This window comes from Mus musculus, chromosome 15 (genome assembly GCF_000001635.26).
Source record: "Mus musculus strain C57BL/6J chromosome 15, GRCm38.p6 C57BL/6J".
Lineage (NCBI taxonomy): Eukaryota > Metazoa > Chordata > Mammalia > Rodentia > Muridae > Mus > Mus musculus.
In genome coordinates, this window is record NC_000081.6 from 69676560 (window position 1) to 69697441 (window position 20882).

Below are 20882 nucleotides of genomic sequence, written 5' to 3' on the forward strand. Positions count from 1 at the left end.
TGCATTCTACAAAGAAAAACAAATGACAAACAACAAAAATTGAAGAATTAGGAGAATGGAAACAATATTAAAATAGATTGTATCATTTTGATAAAAATAATAATAGCAAAAACAAGTAAACAGAAAAGTTAAAAATTATTAGTTCTGTGAGAGTTTCGTGCAATTTTTGACCATTTTTAGTCTCTCCCAACTCTTTCCAGACTCATCCTTTTTCCCACCTAAATTTGCTTTCTTTTGTTTCTATAAAGACCCGTTTTAGTAAACAAGGATCTAGTTTTAAATTCAGAGAAAAGTATAATGTAAAATCAATTATCTAAGCTTCTATTATAAAAAAAAAACAGAAAAGGAAGAAAAACAAGTGTAAAATTATGAACCAATTAGCTAAATTGTCACAGATATTAACTGCCTTCTAAATTCTGTGTTTATACTCAGACAAATGCTATTCCACATCCTCGTCAGACACACCTGTCTTTTCAATGAGCTACAGGAATATAGAAACTATGGCTGCTCACATGTTGAGAATAAGTATTAGTTGAACGCTCATTTCTAAACAGGACATTAATCACAACTGCTCTGCTCAGAGATCCTTGAGGAAAAGGGAGCAAAAGAAATTCAAAGGCTAGAAGATAGGTAGGATATCTTTAAAATGCTGACCTCTAGTCATGGGAAAGTCAGTATTATAATGAACTAGTACTAACATAACACAAGACTGGGCTGACCAGCAATAAATTATGAATGTTAGCTGAATCCATGAGTCTATAGTGAACAGTTAGATTTAAGAATAGGGTATGTATAGATTCTATGTCACTGTCTTTAGTTGCTTACTTCCAATCATGTTCACAACAAGATCCAATGGAAAGTTCCAAACTGTGCTTACACAGTTAATCCTGGTTAATTTTGGTGATCAAAAAGAAAGAAAGGGAGACAGGGGAGGGGGGATGGAAGGAAGAAAGAAATAATGTTTACATTTTAAAATGTAAATGAATTAAAGGGGAAAGTAAATTGGGTGTTCAAAATAGGGATTATAGAAGATTGGATGTTTCAGGAATCAGAAATGCCTTTAACACATGGATGAACTTAACAAAGAAAAAATTAATAATATTTAGACATTAAAATAAATTTGAGTCCAAGAAAACAGAAAGAATAAATATATATTTGGTTATAAAAGGTATTAATATATAAAACAAGAATAAAAATAATCCTAGACTAATTACAGTAAAGAATATAACCAAATCAAATGAGATAAATATAGGTGATTGAATTATTGACAGACACTGAACTTCCACTGGACTTGGTAGACTTGTGAAATGCATATTTCTGCTGTGTCCAAAGTATGTTTTTTTGAAATTTCTTATCGTGCTTTGTACCAATGATAACGTGCTATATAACAAAAAAGTCCCAGCTGTAGACATAACCTTTGGAGGTTAATACGTAGCCTAACCATTTAAGAGTTTGGGAGCCAGGTGAGGTGACACACAGCACTCGGGAGGCAGAGGCAGGCGGATTTCTGAGTTCAAGGCCAGCCTGCTCTACAAAGTGAGTTCCAGGACAGCCAGGACTACACAGAGAAACCTTGTCTCGAAAAACCAAAAAAAAAAAAAAAAAAAAAAAAAAAAAAGAATTTGAGGCAGGGGATGCTTCACCACTGACCTTGAGTTTATGCTACCTTGTAAAATAATTTTAATGTTCCTGTAGCTTTTGCCTATGATATGAATATGTACCTGTCCCTCAACACTCTCTCTCTTCTTACACTCCCCTCCTGATCTTCTGATTCCACCCATCTCCCAGTGCATACAAAAAATAAAAAAATAAAAAATCTATTGCACTTTCAGTTTCCTGGGAGAGCCATGTGTCACCCCTAAGCCTTTTCTGTATACCTAACATTTCTAGGTATATTGATTGTAACCTGGATATCATTCACTTAAGAGCTAATATACACATATCATATAAGCAAGTGTATATTATATTTACCTTTCTGAGTCTGGGATACCTCACTCAGGATGATGTTTTCTAATTCCATTCAATAGCCTCCAAATTTCAAGCCATTTAAAAAAAACAGGTGAGTAATATTCTACTGTATATTTGTACCATATTTTTTAACCCGTTATTCTATTGACAGACATCAAGGTTGCTTCAACTCATTATTATATTACAATATTATAAATAGAGCAGCATCAAACATGTAGAGCAAGTGTCCTTGTGGTTGAATGAAGTGTTCTTTGGGTATATTCTCAAGAGTGGCATAACTGGATCTTTAGATAGGTTGATTCCCAACTTTGGGAATGTGTCAGACTGATATCCTTGGCTGTAGAGGTTTGCACACCTACCAGTGATGAATCAGTATTCTCTTTATTCCACATCCTTATCAGCATGAGCTGTCATTCTTTTACTGAACTTGGCCATTTTCTGATGGATATGAAGATGAAATCTCAGAGATTTGCATCTTACTGATGGCTAAGGATGTTGATGACTTATTTAAGTGTTTTTCAGACATTTGAGTTCCTCTATTAGGAATTCTGTTTAGATATGCTCATCATTTTTTATCCGCATTTCTATTGGATATCTAGTTTCTTTATATATGTTGGATATTAGTCCTCTCTTAGATGTGGAGTTATTTAAAAAGGTTTCCCAGTTTTGTATGTGGCTGCTTTATCAGAATGAGGGTGTCCTTTGCCTTAGAAGCTTTTCAGATTCATGAAGTCCCATTTATTAATTGTTGATTTTAGTGCGTGCACCAACAGTGTTCTGCTCAGAAAGCTTCCATGTCAATAGTTCAAGGTTAGTCCCCATTTTTTTAACCATTAGATTCAGTGGACATTATTTTATATTGAAGTCTTTGGTCTATTTGGAGTGGAATTTTTTACAGGATGATAAGTATAAATCTATGTGCATTTTCATACATTCATCCATAGAGTTTGATCAACCATTTGCGGAAGAGCTCTCTCTCTCTCTCTCTCTCTCTCTCTCTCTCTCTCTCTCTCTCTCTCTCTCTGTGTGTGTGTGTGTGTGTGTGTATGTGTATTCCTGGCTTCTTCATAAACAATTAGGTGTCAATAGGTATGTGGTTTCATGTTTGAGGCTGCAATTCCATTACATACATCAATGTGTCTGACTTTATGCCACATTTTTTTTATTATTATTCTGTAGTACAAGTTGATATCAGGAATGCCTCCAGTAGTTCTTTTATTGTTCACAATAATTTTAGCTATCCTGTATTGTTTGCTTGTTTGTTATGTGTGTATGTGTCTCCATATTATGCTGAAAATTGTGCTTTCAAGATTTGTGAAGAGTTGTGTTTAACATTTTATGGTAGTTGCATTGAATCTGTAATTTGCTTTTGGTAGTATGGTCACTATAATATTTTAATCCTACAAATCCATGAAAACTGAAGTTCTTTCCATCTTTCAATAGTTTCTTCAGTTTTTTTTTTTATTCAAACACTCGAAGGGTTTATCATATAATTCTTTCCTTTCCTTGGTTAAAGTTATCCCAATGTATTTTATGTTATTTTATGGTGTCGTGGATGGTGTTCTTTCCTTGCTTTATTTTTCGGTCTGCCTTTTGTTTACAGAAATGATACTGACATATTTATTCAGATATTTTGGTGAATGTGTTTTTAAGGTATAGGAGTTTTCTCGTGGAATTTTTCAGATGACACACACACACACACACACACACACACACATATATATATATATATATATATATATAGTCATATACTTTGTAAATAAAGATACTCTGATTTCTTCATTCCAATTGTATCCCCTTGGTCTCCCTCAGATTTATTATTGTTCTAATTAAGACTTCAAACACTATATTGAATAGGTATGAAAATTGTGGATAATCTTCTCTTTTTCCTGATTTTAGTCAAATTGCTTTGAGCTTCTCTCAGTTTAAGTTGATGTTAGCTATAGGTTTTATCTAAACTGCCTTTTCTATGTTGTGGTATGTGCCTTGTATGCCTAATATCTCCAACACTTTTATTATGAAAGGCTGTTGGATACTGCCAAAGGCTTTTCCTGCACTAATCAGACTATCATGTGGTTTTTGCCTTTCAGTTTGTTTACATAATGGATTACATTTATTGATTTTCATATATTGAATCATTCCTACATCTCTGGGATAAAGTCTACTTGATAGAGGTAGATTATCTTTTTATGTTTTCTTGGTTCAGTTTGCAAATATTCTACTGCATATTTTCATAGGAGATTTTGATCTATAATTCTCTATTTTGGGGGGCCTTTATATATGGGTTTCTAGACAACTATGGTTTCATAGAATGAGTTGGGTAATATTCCTTCTGATGTGTGTGTGTGTAAGAGAGAGAGAGAAAGAGAGAGAATATGAGGCATATTGATATTAACTCTTCTTTAAAATTTTGATAGAATTTTGCAGTAAAACCATCTGACTCTGGATTTCTTCTTCAGGCTGTAGAACTTTAAATGAATTTTACTTTCACTATGGTAGCAGTAAATACTACTGGTCTTTTTAAAAAAAAGGTTGTGATGAACTAGCTCCTAATGATCTTCTACATTCATCCATCTGTGTCTTATTCAGCATCAACAGAGAAGCTTCCCACTGCCATAGATGGTAACACAGGGACCGACAGACAGATATTAAACATTAAACATATGCACATGCACACACATATGCATACACACACACAAACAGAGAAAGATAGAGAGGGGGAAGGGGAGAGAGGGAGAGGGAGGGAGAGGGAGAGGGAGAGGGAGAGGGAGAGGGAGAGGGAGAGGGAGAGGGAGAGGGAGAGGGAGAGGGAGAGGGAGAGGGAGAGGGAGAGGGAGAGACTCAGCTCTGCATTAGTGGTCTTCATCAAATCCCTCCCTCGGAGCTCATGGAACACTGCTATAGAGGGTGTAAAAACTGTAACAGTCAGAGAGGATGGAGGACATCAGAAGAACAAGGCACTCTAAATCAACAGAGCATGGCTGATAAGAACTCACAAAAAGTGAAGCAGCTAGCACCAGGCTTGCAAGAGTCTGCAACAGGTTCTCTGCATATATATTATGACTTTCAGTTTAGTGTTTTTATGGGACTCCTGAGTGTATGAACAAGAATGTCTCTGATTGTTTTGCCTCCTCTTCGGGCTCTTTTGCTTCTGTTGGTTTGCTCTGTCAAACTTTAATATGAGGATCTTTGTTTTACCTTGGTTGTTATATTTTGTGGTTATCTCTTAGAATCTTGTTGTTTTCTAAATAGGCAGAAAGGTAGTAGATACAGATGGGAGAAGTGGGGGGTGGGGAGGAAGATCTGGGAGGGGTAGAGGAGAAAACTGTAATCAAAATGTGCACTATGATGAAAGATTCTACTTTCAAGAAGAAGGGGGAAAGGGAAATATGTATGTTAAACATCTTCTGTTATACATATTTTTTAATGAATTTTATATGCAGGAGGAATATGACCAAGAGAGTAGAGTGATTTTAAGAGCAGACAGCATAATTTTTTAATTGGGATTTAAATATAACAGAATTATATGACTTGATTTGTGATTTTTCTCTTAGAGTTATATTACTAAATATGATTCAGTGTTAAAGTAGATATGTTTTATAATTGCTTATGTTATTATTGTTCATAAAGCTATAAAATGCAAAATTTGGGTCATTTTAATGCCTATCAGTGGTAATTGAAAAATATTATTTGCCTAGTGAGAAAGGATTAAGAGATAGATATCATTGTTTGGAGGTAATTTTCTTTCTTTTTTTTTTATTAGGTATTTTCTTCATTTACATTTCCAGTGCTATTCCAAAAGTCCCCCATACCCTCCCACCCCACTCCCCTACCCACCCACTCTTCAATGGTGGTAATCAATGTGAGCATTTAGGATCGGGGCGATGACTCGGTGTGTGAATTGCTTATGGTATAAGTATGAAGATTTGAGTTTGGATTCTTCAAATCCTCAAGTAGATTGATTTGGTAGTGTGTATCTCAGTATCTGACAAAATGGGAGGCAGAGAGAAGAAAACTCCTGGAGAAAACTCTCGCATGCACATCAGTAAACAAGCACAGAACTTGCCTCAACAAGGCTGACAGTGATGATCAATATCCATGATGTCCTCTGACCTTTACGTTTACCCAGTGCCACGTGTGTCCCCACTGTCAAACACACATACATCATACAGTCACATATATCCAAGCACAATGTTTAAAATAGATTAAGATTTATCAGAGGGAAATAGCAGATGATTGTTTAGTTTACTCATATGTTCATAGTATGTTTACATATTCCTGTATTGATCAATGCCATATTTACCTCATACATGCTTCTGACACCCATGCATTTCCTGGCATACCCAACAGGTCTTAATCACTAACTCCCTTTCTCAGTCATCTATGAACATCTATTCAGATTTTAACACCATCTTGATTCCTTAATATAAGTCTCACTTTAGGACTGCTGGTTCAACTTCATACCATTGCTTTGACCTCCAGGCAAATATATTTTATCCATGATAGTAGCATCCTGACTAGCATGGATTTACTGAGTACAAACACTAATGGCTGATGTCTCTTTCATTCATCATTATCTCTATTATTTTGGAACCAGTGAATAGACTGAAGTCCCTAGAAAGCCTATCATAGAATGAGAGATGGGGAAAAAAAAGAACACTTTCTAGTGAGAGATGAGAGAAGATAATCTAATGGGTATTTTTTTTTCATTTTTTACTGCCTATGTCTGTGATAGAAGCAAATGTAATTTTTATGTAGTTATGAGAAAGAAAATTGAAATGGGGATCATTTTGTAGCATTATCTCCCTGTACACTTGTTCGAACTTCCCTTTACAATTGCTGCTTACTCCTCTGGGGTAATTGCATAGGTCATTTGTGGAAAAGCATAATTATACCTTAAGGCAATGTTCCCTCATGCATTATTAAGTCATGAATTTTTCTAAAGCAGATGGCAGGAGAACCAGAGAATCAGGAGATCAGAAGTGGCTGAAACCAGGCTAGGCTCACTGTTGTTAGTCTTTTTTTGTTGTTGATGTTATTGTTGCTGTCCCACACCAGTCTCAGACAACTTTAGTAAACACACTCCATCCTTTGTATTTAATTTTTTGTTTGTGTCATGGCCTTTTTCATTAGGATTAGGGCCTCTTAAAGTAAATTCAGGGTCTAATTTGTCTGCATTCCACAGCATCTAGCCTTATTGCCGGAGACAGAATCTATCCTCAATGTTTTTGCTGAAATAATGTTAAGAAAAGTGTCAAGAGCTGGGTGTGGTGGCACATGTCTTTAATCCTAGCACTTGGGAGGCATAGGCAGGTGGATTTTTTGAGTTCAAGGCCAGCCTGTTCTACAGAGTGAGTTCCAGGACAGCCAGGGCTACACAGAGAAACCCAGTCTTGAAAAACAAAAACAAAACAAAACAAAACAAAACACAAACAAACCAACAAAATATGAGTTGGACTTTGCATGACAGATGAACTTGCATAAAAAGACAATTTGAGCATTGAAGGTGATCATATCAGAGGCTGCCCGACCCTGACTTTTCACATGAGAGAACAAAGAAATAGAAATAGAAGTATCAAAGAAAAGTTAATTTGACTAAATTTGTGTACTTTCAGATTATCACTTATGCTCTGTTGATGTGAGCAGGCTCAGGAACAGAGATCTCTATATCTACTGAAATGGCATTAGTGTCTAATGAAGCTGGAATCACACTTGGAATCAAAGAACTCCATGCCAGGTTCAAAGAGGGCCTTGGTAATACCATGAGTGAGGGTAAGTAGCTACTGTACTCTGGGTGTCACACAGGTTTCTTTATGCTGAATGTATCTCTTCTTTTTGTTAATTGTTGTTCTTGCTAATTTTGATGACTCTAGGACAATTAATTTGGGTGTCCAAACTGCCCTAGGTTCTTTAGTGCAGCATAATACAAGATACGTTCAAATGAGAAGCCAGATAGTTGACAGTATCTCAGAAACACCCACAACTCTGTCTCAGCCAATCTCACAGCTACCCAAGACTTTTTGTTTCAGTCATATTGTCAAAACAGCTGGCTTATTTTCAGTTTGCTCCTGGTTTTAATAGATTAGTGTAGTTTATGTTGAAACAGAGCTTTGTACTACATAGCACTGGTTGGCCTGGAACTCCCTATATAGAGCAGACTGGCTTTGAGCCTCTGTCTGGCAGGTGTTGGAGTGATATTTGAGTGTGGCTGCTACTGGCCATAGTATAATATGTTATAGGATAAAATGTTAGTGTAAATTAATCAGACTCAGGCCAACCAATTCTTAGAAGCTTTTACATTGAATTTCAACATATAGTACCCAGTTGAAATAGTTTTCTAACTAGATACCCACAAGCTTCCATTTTCCATACTTTTAATCTTAAACTTATAAGTGGAGTTTTATAAACCCCTACTTCAAGATGTCCTTTAAAGTAGAAATAAATTGCCTGGATAAAAGATAGGACTTCTAACAATTTTACTTAAGTTAACAGTCAGTTTATTTATGTTTTAATATTTAAACATAGAGGAAGTAAACAGTCAAGAAACGGAGAACCAGCTGAAAGAATACCCATTAACAGCTGTGATATTTTTTATTTATTTTGTATTTTTCCACTCTTTCTAGCCTTAGAGCCCTAGCATTCCCATACACTGGATCATTGAGCTTCCACAGGATTAAGGGGTTCAGCTCTGATATATTATGTAAAGACACTTTGAATACATGGTTTGTTCAACAACTGAATGAATATAAGATACTATCCTGAAAAATCCGGGGAAATACTACTGCAGACAGAGAGGTTAATGGGTTAAAAAAAAAAAAAGACTAAGTAAGGAACAGATGTTGTGTTCAAGGGATACCAGATATGGACAACCTACAATATTAAATATACTTGATAAAAGATAAAAACTCAGAATTTGGTAGAATTTGGATTCTTTAAACTTACATAGTTTTGAATGCTTTCTGAATTACATATAAACATACTCACACATACACACAGTTATTCAGAGCACTTACATGTTATCCTTACAGTTATTTCAACATGTTTTTTTTAAACTGTTTGATCCCGCAAATTTCAGAGAATACATAGATAATCCCGGTATCTTAATATTCTCTCAGTGAAAAAAATCAATTTTAATTTGTGATGACCTAAAACCCTAGTGCCATAGCTAAAGGCTCAACATGTTTTTGTATAGAAGAGAGTGAAAAGTTTTCGTGCCCAGTCACACAGTGGTGAAAAAAAAAAAAAAAAAAAAAAAAAAAAGAACTTTCCTGACTCCTATACTTTTACTCAGTTGTTAGCAACTAAATTCCTGCATTGTTTTCCTTCTGCTCCCATTTTACAATGAAATCAAGAGAAGAGGAATTATGGTCATAGCACATTGTATACAAGAATTAAAATACATTTGTGCATCCATGTTCATTGCTTCTCTATTCATAATAACCAGAAAATGGAAAGAGTAAGATATGTCTTAACATGTGAATGAAGAATGAAAATGTGGTACATTTAAACAATGGAAATATTACTCAGCTGAATAAAAACCTAAATCTTTAAATTTTCAGAGAAATGGATTGAGGGAGAAAAAAATATCCTGATTGGATTGACGTAACAAAGAATCAAAACCACTAATATAGTGTGTATTTACTTATATCTAGGTGTTAGCTTTCAAGTCTCTGATAAACAGGATATCCAATACCTGACATAGAGGTATATCTAATTGAGCTGTTGGCTTAACAACCCAGCCTATTCCCAAGGCTATAGGTTATATCTAACTGAGGTTAAGGCCATACTGCTAAAGACAACACCTATATATCTTATTCAACATGGAGAAGTCCAACTGGCACCTACATACAGCCTTTAGCATTACTGACTATTGATCAATTTGCTGCATGCCTACAGAGGAGAAAGATGACTATGAACAAATAATAAACCCTTTTATCTGCAATGGTGACCTTTCTTCATGATGTGTTGATGAAGCAGTGCAAAAAAATAAATAAGTAAAAACAAACAAACAAATCAAAACCCCGTGGATAGCCATGTCTTACACAGATTTTATCAGAGAAGCTTTCTCCTGTAGTCAAATGAATGCAGAGGTCCACATCTGAACAATGTGGAGAGAGTCAGAGACCTTGGACCATTCAGTCCTAAATGGGATGTCTCCATCAATTCTCTCTGCCAAAGCCCTGGGGTGCTTTGTGGAAGAGGAGGCAGGAAGACTGTAAGATCCAGAAGGATTGGAAGACACTACAGAAACAAGGCCTTCTAGACAACACAGGGCTGATACATATTGAACTGGTAGCACGCATAGGGCCTGAATAGGTCTAAACATTTTTGGCATCCCAAACTAAGATGGGAAGTGAACAGAGCAAGCTCCTATCATGAACCCAGAGATATATCCAATGGACAATGGCTTACAAAGGAAAAATTAGCTTTTTCCGATGGAGTCTCACTGGTATACAAATCATAATTAAGCACTGGCCCCATGCCTAGCAGGAGATGGCCAACACAAAACAAACTCAGTAGTATTTATGGAGGGGTTTTGTACCATAATACTTTGTCTGAGTGTTTTGTTTGTTTGTTTGGGGGGGGGTTGTTGTTTTCCTTTGTTAATGTTATAGGTCTTTTGCTTGTGTTAATGGTTTCCAGTTTTTAATTTGCTCTCTGTATATGGAAACAGAGAGTATTGTGTATATGTGTATGTGTGTATATGTGTGAGTGTTTGTGTGTATGTTTGTGTATACGTGTGTGTGAGTGTCTGTGTGTATGTGTGTGTATACGTGTGTGTGAGTGTCTGTGCGTGTGTGTGTGTGTGTGTGTGTGTGTGTGTGTGTTTTCAGGTGTTCCTTGTGCTTTTCCTTTGCCTCTGGTTTTTTTGTTTTTTGTTTTTTGTTTTTCCTGGCTTACATTCTTATTTTGTCTTGTTCTGGCTCATTTGCTTTTTGTTGCCTCTTTGTTTTCTAATGAAAGAAAGATAAAGTAAGGATTTATTTAGATGGGAAATGGGGAGGATGTAGGAGGAGTAAGGGGAAGGGAAACTATGAATAGAATATTTTTATAAAGTAAACCATTTTCAAGGAAAATTAAAGCTATATTTAAAAAAGAAAACAGAGTGTTTGTAACATCTTCTTGAAAGTAGAAATAACAATAATCTATTAAAGCAGATGTTAACTTCAATCTCATATTTGCAAATCCTCTCTTTACCTCATGAATATTTTTCCATTTGGACAGACATCCTCAGGGGAAGAATTCTTTAAAGAAGAGGTAAGGCATACTGTGAGTAAGGCTTTCCTTCTCCTCCCTCAGATCATGTCTTAGATCGACTGATTCCAGTGTTATTCTGTCAAGTTCTTACTGGCACTAACGTACCTGTGAGTGTGGAGCATAAAGATGAGTGATTCAGTTTATGTTTACAATCTATGCATACTCAAATTGATATATTCTTAGTAAGATGTAGCTGCGACATGGCTCAAAAAACAGGCTTCTTAAATGGAGCAGAGAGAAGGATGCTCTTGATACTACGGTCCAGATGGTTCTGAGGACCAGTGACTCCCTATGTTTGCACAGGCATCTTGGAAGGCACACAGTTAGCTCCACTGGGATGATTTCTCCTTGACTATCATGGACAATATTGTATTTGAGCTCTCTTCTGTGCAGAGGAGGAAGAATGGTCTCTGTGTCTTCTAGCCTCCTAGCTCAGAAGGAATCAGAACCTCAGCCTCTGAAATGGAAGCCAAACATAATCAATTAATGATTCTTGTTTCAAACAAGATATTTAATTGAGCTTTTATTTCTGCAACTACAGAATGCACAATTTAAAAATTTCTAGCATATATTATTTGCTTTTTTACCTCAGCCGGGCATGGTGGCACACACCTTTTATCCCAGCACTTGGGAGGCAGACTCAGGCAGATTTCTGAGTTTGAGGCCAGCCTGGTCTACAAAGTGAGTTCCAGGACAGCCAGGGCTGCAGAGAAAAATGCTGTCTCAAAACAAACAAACAAACAAACTAACAAACAATTCCACCTCCCTTATTGTTGGAAAGTTCTCTTTGATCCTGTGTGCTCAGAGAAGATACTATTGGTCTTTGAGCTATAGGAAATAGGCCCTGTATCCTCTAGAGAGTGAACTCTCCTTGTTCTGGTAGCTTCTTTTGTGGTTGATGGTTTGGACATGTTTATTTTATTTTAAAGATATTTAATATTATGTTTTAATAATATACATATGTAGAATTTGTTTTAAAAATTAACTAACACTTAATATACTTAATATACTTAATACTATGCAAATATTATTTATATATGCATAACATATAATATCCATATATAATACTTATGTTATACATAAATAATTATGTAAATAATAAAATTAAACTTCAAAGCTTAATTAAGAGTTTTATGAATTTTTCATGCCATGTGCTGAGCATAGCATTGTATATAACTTACAGCCACAACCAGAAAAAGATATATTACTATGTAATAAGAAATCTAATTTTATGGAGTCTTTGTAATTTTTTTGCCATATTCCAATATTCTCTCTTCCTTATTTCAGACGTCCCATCTTCTAATCACTGTTCTCAACAGGGCCTATCTTCACTAGTGTTTAGATAAAGTCATAATACTACAGACAGTGGTTCTTAAGAGAGTTTGTTAAGACTTAAGGCCTAACTGAAACTGTGTGTGCCTCTTCTTTTTATGAATCCAGCCAGTTTTTCTTCCAATGAGGATATGACCTTCATAGAAGTGTTCAGCCCATGCCTGCTCTTGCCTGGAAGAAGTAGATCAACTCTGTCTTAAGTTGCTGATCAGTTACATGTTCAGGGCATGGAAGTAAACTTGTTTCAGGTGAACAGGAGATGTAAAGGGGAGGGGTAAGGCTGATATTAGAGTAATACTCTGACTCCTTGAAAAAATACATATCCTAGTAAGGTATGTGTGTGCCTGTGTGTGTGTTTAGGTAGGTACAGACATCTCCACAAGTACATGTGCACGTATTGAAAAGCTGGTATCCACATGGTCAAAGAACTCCGATGTTGTGACCTAAGTTGGGCATCACTGAGTCCATCTCATCTTCTAAATTGTGCAGAAACCTTTGCCTGTTAATCTTCTCCTAATTAATGCTCTTTTCTACAAAGACTAATATACTCATATTCTTGAAGTGCAAGTCTGAGTGAAGAATATATTGGGCAAGTTCATTCTGTATTAGAACAACCTATACATTCTAGTTTATAAATATAAGAGTCTGGGATCCCACAAAATAGATGTACTATTGTGAACTGGGTAGATAGAAAAGATCAATATGACTCGCTCCCTGGGACAACTGTAGTGACATTGCTGGTATGCAGTACTGAGGTAGTTATACAGCATGTTTGGGATGACAGTGGAGCTTCTGTTGTCTTATTATGCTTATGAGAGAAAGGCTGTAAGACTGTTGGGTTACTCTTGTAGTGACTGTGTAACATCAATTCCAAGATACTTTACTTTTAAAATAGGGATCATGACTAATACAACCTTCAAAGTCCCTGCTCTATGTAAACAATAAAATGTGATATGTTGGTGTGACAGCCAAGCACTGGATGGACAATACCACTGGGGCATCTCCTAATTCATTCTCTCACTCATGCCTATACCCAATCGTTCTGAACATTCAAATTCTAATTTAAGAAGATTTTGGGTTAAACTTATTTGTATTTTATGGAGCTGACTCTACCCTCAGATCGTTTACAGTTATTTCATTCTCTGAGTGTGTATGGTATCTTCCGGTGGCTCTTATGGCTCTTAGGAGGTAAGGTTTTACTCTTTTGTTCACTAGCCTGAGTCTCAGAAAAATCGGATAGCACACTTGAAAGGTAAAAGTCCATACAGACCACCACTAAGTGTCTTGTACATGAGTCCATGGTATAATAATTGAGTAGCAAGTACTGAATCTCTGGCAGGGATTCATCAATAATAAAATAAAGTAACACATTATGGAGCAAGATTTTTGAGCAAAGAGATCAAAAGCAAGGAAGATGATATGTCTGCAATACTTGGAATGAGAAAGAGTATAAGCTGTGTCAGAAAGGGTATGGGGAAACAGTGTGCATGTGTAAGATGTGCAAATTCAGACAGTTTGCTAAGCACATAGCAATGCTATAAATGCTTAAAGACTCTGACCAAACAGGATACAAGGCTTCCATGTGCCTCAGCAGATAACCCTATGGAAACAGGCCTCATGTAGTCATTTAGCAGGAGAAAAATTACTGCAGTGGAATCCCAAGCCTAATCTCTTTCCTTTCAGACAAATATGAATATTCACAAGTTAGAGCTTTTAAAGTTACTTTTTTTTTTTTTTTTGCCCCCATGGCACCTTCCTTATTTGCATTACTCAGGATACAGCATTTTTTTCCTTAATGATTTTTACCTTCTCTGATATCTATACCCACCTTGTCACAGCTTGAAATGTAATCATGCTCCTTTAATCACATGATGTCACCTTTCGTCTTTCTGCTTTCCCTCACTGGGATGCTAAGTAAAAGAAATGGGTAGGTAACATGTCATATCCTGATGCTCATGTCTTGAAATTTTCTCCACCAAACAAATTGGTTCATTACTTTGAATTCAACCTCACTCTAGTCCTTGGGCCATAAGCAGTGTGAAATTTTATTCTTTGACAAAATATAGCAGGAATGACCTCTAAACCAACATCCCCAGGGTTCTGTTTCCCTTTGAAACATCAAGAGCCTGGACTTCACTGTTATTTGCCTTGACAGTCTAGTATTCTAAACTCTCATTAGAATGGCCTATTTACGTCTCATTACCACATCCCAAGTGTTGGCTATACATGACATTCAAGTAGCACGGAAAGCCTTCCCTGTAATGGACTCTGTTTGTAAACTTTGTATACTTTGTAAACATTGTAAAGCCTCAGAGCAGAAAAGTGGCCAGGCTCATGTTAGAGGAGCTTCAGCAGCCAGACTTCTCCCCCAGACCTCCCTCACAGTCATAATAGTGTTTTCCAGCCTCTGTAACTATCATAAAGTTAACCTTTAGCTGATCAACAGGACCTTTCCCAGACTGTGCTAATTTTAGGCGAACAATCTGAACAGAAAAACCCACCAATCCCTGAGCTTCCTGAACCTCAGGACTTGAAACTCCACCAATCCTCACCCTGAAAAATCTCTGCCCTAGAAATCTCTGACCCACAAGAAACCATATGAGCTGTGTCTGCTCATTTCCCTGCTGCCTATTTGTAGGAATAGAAGCAGCCACTCCTGGATTCATCCTTCTATATTCTGGACTCTCCCAGTATGGCTCTTTTACTGCTTGGTTTGCTGCTTGGTTTAACTCTCTCATCAAAAGAAGCCAAGAAGCAATGAAGACAGGTTGAACCAAAGAAAAATAACTGGGCTGAGGCCCTAGAGTTCCTCAGCTCAGCTGGGGATCCTATCCTCTGGGAGCAGCAATACCTCTGGTGAGAAGGCTTCTTTTCAGAACTGTGGTTCCTTGGCCCCATGTGTCAGGATGCCCTTCCATTGGGATGGTTTCTCCCCACAGAACTGTGTGGATCCTGGGCTTAGGACACATTCCTGTCTTAGGACACATTCCCATTCAAGCTGAAAGGCCAATACAAGCCTTCTCAAGACCACAGATTCAGATTCCTCAATGATTCTCACAAACTAGTTCCAAAAGCCTATGAACCTCATGCTTAGATTTATTAAAGAATAATCCTTCTCTTGACATAAAGATTCAGTGACTTTTTCTCTTAGCTATGACAAATGCATGGGAAACTCTGCTTATAAGAGACAGGATTTGTTTTTCTGTTTGTTTTTTAATTAGATATTTTCTTTATTTACATTTCAAATATTATCCCCTTTCTTAGTTTCCCCTCTGAAAATCGCCTATCCTTTCCCTGCTCCCCCAGCTCCTCAACCCACCTACTCACACTTCCTGGCCCAAGCATTCCTCTATACTGGGGGGCCAAGGACCTCTCTTCCCATTGATGATTGACTAGGCCATCCTCAGCTACATATGCAGCTAGAGCCATGAATCTCTCCATGTGTTTTCTTTGATTGGTGGTTTAGTCCCAGGGAGCTCTGAGAGTACTGGTTAGTTCATATTGTTGTTCCTCACAGGGGGCTGCAAACCCCTTCAGCTCCTTGGGCACTTTCTCTAGCTCCTTCATTGGGGACCCTGTGCTTTGTCTAATGGATACTGGCAGCATCCACTTCTGTATTAGTCAGGCACTGTCAGAGCCTCTCAGGAGACAGCTATATCAGCCTCCTGTCAGCAAGCTCTTGTTGGCATCTGCACTAGTGTCTGAGTTTGGTGTTTGTTTATAGGATGGATCCCCAGGTGGGACAGTTTGTGTATGGTCATGCCTTCAGTCTCTACTCAGAACTTTGTCCCTGTAACTCTTACCATGGGTATTTTGTTCCCCATTCAAAGAAGGATTGAAGTGTCCACACTTTGGTCTTCCTTCTTCTTGAGTTTCATGTGTTTTGCAAATTGTATCTTAGGTATTCTGAGCTTCTGGGCAAATATCCACTTATCAGTGAGTGCATATCATGTGTGTTCTTTTGTGATTGTGTTGCCTCACTTACGATGATATCCTCCAGATCCATCCATTTGTCTAAGAATTTCATGAATTCACTGTTTTTTATAGCTGCATAGTACTCCATTGTGTAAATGTACCACATTATCTGCATCCATTCCTCTGTTGAGGGATATCTGGGTTCTTTTGATCTTCTGGCTATTATAAAAAAGGCTGCTATGAACATAGTGGAGCATGTGTCCTTATTACAAGTTGGAGAAGCTCCTGGGTATATGCCCAGTATCTGTATTGCTGGATCTTCTGGTAGAACTATGTCCAATGTCCTGAGGAACCAGCAAACTGATTTTCAGAGTGGTTGTACCAGCTTGCAATATAACCAGGAATGAAGGAGTGTTGCTCTTTCTCCACATCCATGCCAGCATCTGATGCCACCTGAGTTTTGATCTTAGCCATTCTGACTGGTATGAGGTAGAATCTCAGGGTTGTTTTGATTTTCATTTCCTGATGATTAAGGATGTTGAACATCTTTTAGGTTCTTTTTAGCCATTTGGTATTTCTCAGTTAAGAATGCTTTGTTTAGCTCTGTACTGCATTTTTAGTGGGGTTATTTGGTTTTCTGGAGTCCAACTTCTTTATATATATATAACATCTAATATCTATATCTATATCTATATCTATATCTATATCTATATCTATATCTATATCTATATCTATATCTATATCTATATCTATATCTATATCTATATCTATATCTATATCTATATCTATATATTAGATGTTAGTCCCCTATCAGATTTAGCATTGGTAAATATCTTTCCCCAATCTGTTGGTTGCCATTTTATCTTATTGACTGTGTCCTTTGTCTTACAGAAGCTTTTCAATTTTATGAGGTCCCATTCGTAGATTCTTGATCTTACAGCACAAGTCATTGGTGTTCTGTTCAGGAATTTTTTCCCTGTGCCCATATCTTCGAGGCTCTTCCACACTGTCTCTTCTATTAGTTTTTATGTCTCTGGTTTTATGTGGAGTTCCTTGATCCACTTAGACTTGTGCTTTATACAAGGATATAAGAATGGATCAATTCTCATTCTTCCACATGCTAACCACCAGTTTTGCCAGCAACATTTGTTAAACGTGCTGCCTTCTTTCCACTGGATGGTATTCTAATTATCCAAATCAGAAATGAAAAGGGATACATAACAACAGAACCTGAGGAAATACAAAACATCATCAGAAAAATTGTGATAAAACCTGCATGGTGTACTATTACAATGACAGACAGGTTGATCAGTGGAATAGAATTCTAGATTTAGAAATGAACCCACACACCTATGGTCACTTGATCTTGGACAAAGGAAGGATTTTTTTAAAAGATAATGGTTTGAAGTTACAGTTCACAATGGCACAGGTGTCCTTCTAGCTGGAATCTGAGGTGTTTAGGAAGCTGAGAGAAATAAGTATTGGTGTTCAGCTTGCTTTCTCCTTTAAAATTATCCTGGGTTCCCAGTCTACATGTTGATGCTGTCTATACTCAGGATGGGTCTTCCCTCCTCACCTGAACTCCAGAAAAATTGGCAAAAGCACATGTGAGGCATGTCTCTCAGAGATTCCAAATCCAAACAAGTTGGATTAACCTTGCAGATTGGATTAAGAGGTTGCAGAGGTGGCATAAGTCTGAGGAGAGCAGTATTGAATGTCTCCACAATAATCTTTCTATTAAAAGTGCCACTGGCGATGATTAATCTTTGCTGTAATGTTCTGGTAGGTCTGTGATCAAGTCCATGTTGAGGAGTCCACAGTAGATTCAATCATTGTACTGACAAAAGCCCAGTGTCATGCTTTTGTCTCTTCCTTGCTATTCTCTCCTCCTCTTCTCATGCATTTATCAACTTCCAGATCACTACCAGCTACCACTCTGAACTTTCTTTAATTTTCATAACTCTCATATTTATAACAACTTGTCAAGGAATGAATGTTTTCACCCATTTTACAAATAAATAAACAGTCTTAAAGAACATAACATGCCAATTATTATCCTGGATGGTTTGATTCCTGTAGAGTCATCTTGTAACTATGCTACTGTTTAGATTTTACAATTTGAGGGTGTTCCTTTTCCTTCCTTATCATTATGGCCTTCTTTCAATTCCTGATTAGGCTGGATCCATTACCCAGCCTGTGCTTTATCATCTTTCTTGGACTACACTTTCCTGTTTTTTCTTTTGACAAAAATTCCAAAAATTTGACATGGCCACTTCTTAATAGTTTATACTGGAGTCCATCTCAACAGTAGATTTAATGAGGTAGTCTTTGAGGTGGTTTTCATTATTGCCCCTCAAGAAATATTCCTTGCACCCCATGGCACATGTTCTTTTTCAGCATCACTTTTTTTCTCTGTTCATCATACTGGATGGATCGTCCCTCCATGGGAGTGAGAATATTCGTTACCTGTATATCCTAAGCTCTAAATATCTTATGCTATCTCAGCTTGTCTTCACTGTATGAATTTATTCCACCAGCCAGAGAGAGAGGGGTGGAGAGAGGGAGAGAGAGAGGAGGTGAGGTAAGGAGAGGGGAGAGGAGAGGGTCTTGAGACACATTGTGTCTAAAGAAATTATTCATGTCCTTTTCTATGTATCCAGTCCTGTTCATTATCACAGAATTGCAAAACAAAGTACCTTGAAATATGTAGGATATAATGTTGGTTTATTCTTGCTTATGAATTTGAGAGTTGGCCAAATGTTGGCAGATTTAGACTGTATTTCTCTCAATACTCACAGTTGGCTGTATGTAGTTCTCATTCTTTTGGAGAAAATGACTTTTGTACCATGTTCTTTCCCTGGTAATTGCAGAAGCTTGTGGGAGGTCTCAAACCCCGATTGTCTTATCATCCTGCGTTTGGTAACGTCTAAGTCACAATGCCAAGTTACATGAGCCAAGACTAATAAGGATTATAACATTGCCTACCTACAATAGAGGAAATTGCAAATTAAATATACTCTCTTTATAATATTCAACATTACAAACAAAGCAAACCCACCAACCATCTGGCGAGCACTTATCTAAAGATAGTATCTAGAACTAAACCAATTAGAATTTTTTTCATTTAAAATTGGTTTGTATCTTGTACATGGTGAACAGACTTGCATCTGAAATAGAAATGAAGTGGAAGGTGATGTTCATGCTATATTTTGGGGGTACCTGCTGGGATATAGAAACAGAAGCATGCCAGTCAATGATTTCTGGGCAGTTTGATAATGTCCTACTTCGAAAACATTCATCCTTTTAGACATAGAGAAAAAGGATAAAATCCTTACTCTATACCAGAAAAAAAAAAATGCCCTGAGCAAGACACAGTCAAAGGGAGACAAACACAACTACCATTTATTTATTTAAATAAGGTCACGGGCTATTTATATTTTCTTAGCCTCAGTTCATTTGTCATTACTTGGCATAAAAATATGTCTCAGTACATACTTATTTTAAGGACTGGTGTGATAGGATACTTTCAGACTACCTATGAGCTGTCAGAATAATCCTCATTTTCTCTTCTTCTCAGATGAAGAAACTAAGGCCCAGATGTCTGATGTGACTTTTCAAAGATCACACAAATATTTAATGATGAAGCTTTATGCAGAAGCTGAGGCCAGTAGCTCCCAGTCTCATGACTTTGTGCTAAAAATTGCATGAAAATTACCTGAATCTGGTTTTTAACAGAATAAAAAATAAACTATACAGATGGGACTGTGTGGCAGTGACTATCAGTGTAAAGTCTACGAATATTTGTTAAATTGAAATTAGAGAGGAATTGGAAATGTTATTAAACATTCTATGGTCTCCATTAGTTCTTTATTATACCATGATCAGCAAAATACTCCCATACACATAGAAGTGCCTTTTCTAAGGTCACAAGCCCAAAAATGATGAGAACCCCAAAATCTGTGCCTTTGCTCCCAACATTTACTTTTAAGTTATCAGTGGTCTCCAGATGAGGTTCTGAAAGCTCAGTTTGTGTATAAAGTTGTGGCATTGTTTAAAGTCATTTCATTGTACGCTGAGGCTCAAGCATCAGAGTAGGAAGAGACAGTAATTCAAGTTGTCAGGACCCTGAGAAACCTGTTCTAGGGTGTTGTATTCATAGTGGAAAGAATTGTAATTGTTGAATGTAGTTATTCTTGGGCCCATTCTGAAACACAGAGCCTATGTCCTAGGCAGACTTAATGCAGACAATTACAGTTAAACCCCAGCCTGCAGATAAGCTAAGTTTTCAGGCCCTGGTAAATAATTTTATGTCCACAGTCTCCCAGGCTGGATTCTGTCAGCTGTAGTCAGGGAGTAGGCAAAACACTATATGCTTTATTCCCTTAGCATCAACACCAGGAAATCCTTCT

At 37.0% G+C, this 20882-nt stretch overlaps 1 non-coding gene across 1 annotated transcript; it reads right to left on the reverse strand.

Annotated features, from left to right (window-relative positions):
• Positions 1 to 9018: 9018 nt before the first annotated feature.
• Positions 9019 to 9147, reverse strand: Gm23987. Its single transcript, XR_003951706.1, has one exon. It is a non-coding gene; the product is annotated as a small nucleolar RNA SNORA79 (small nucleolar RNA).
• Between the last annotated feature and the right edge of the window lie 11735 nt (positions 9148 to 20882).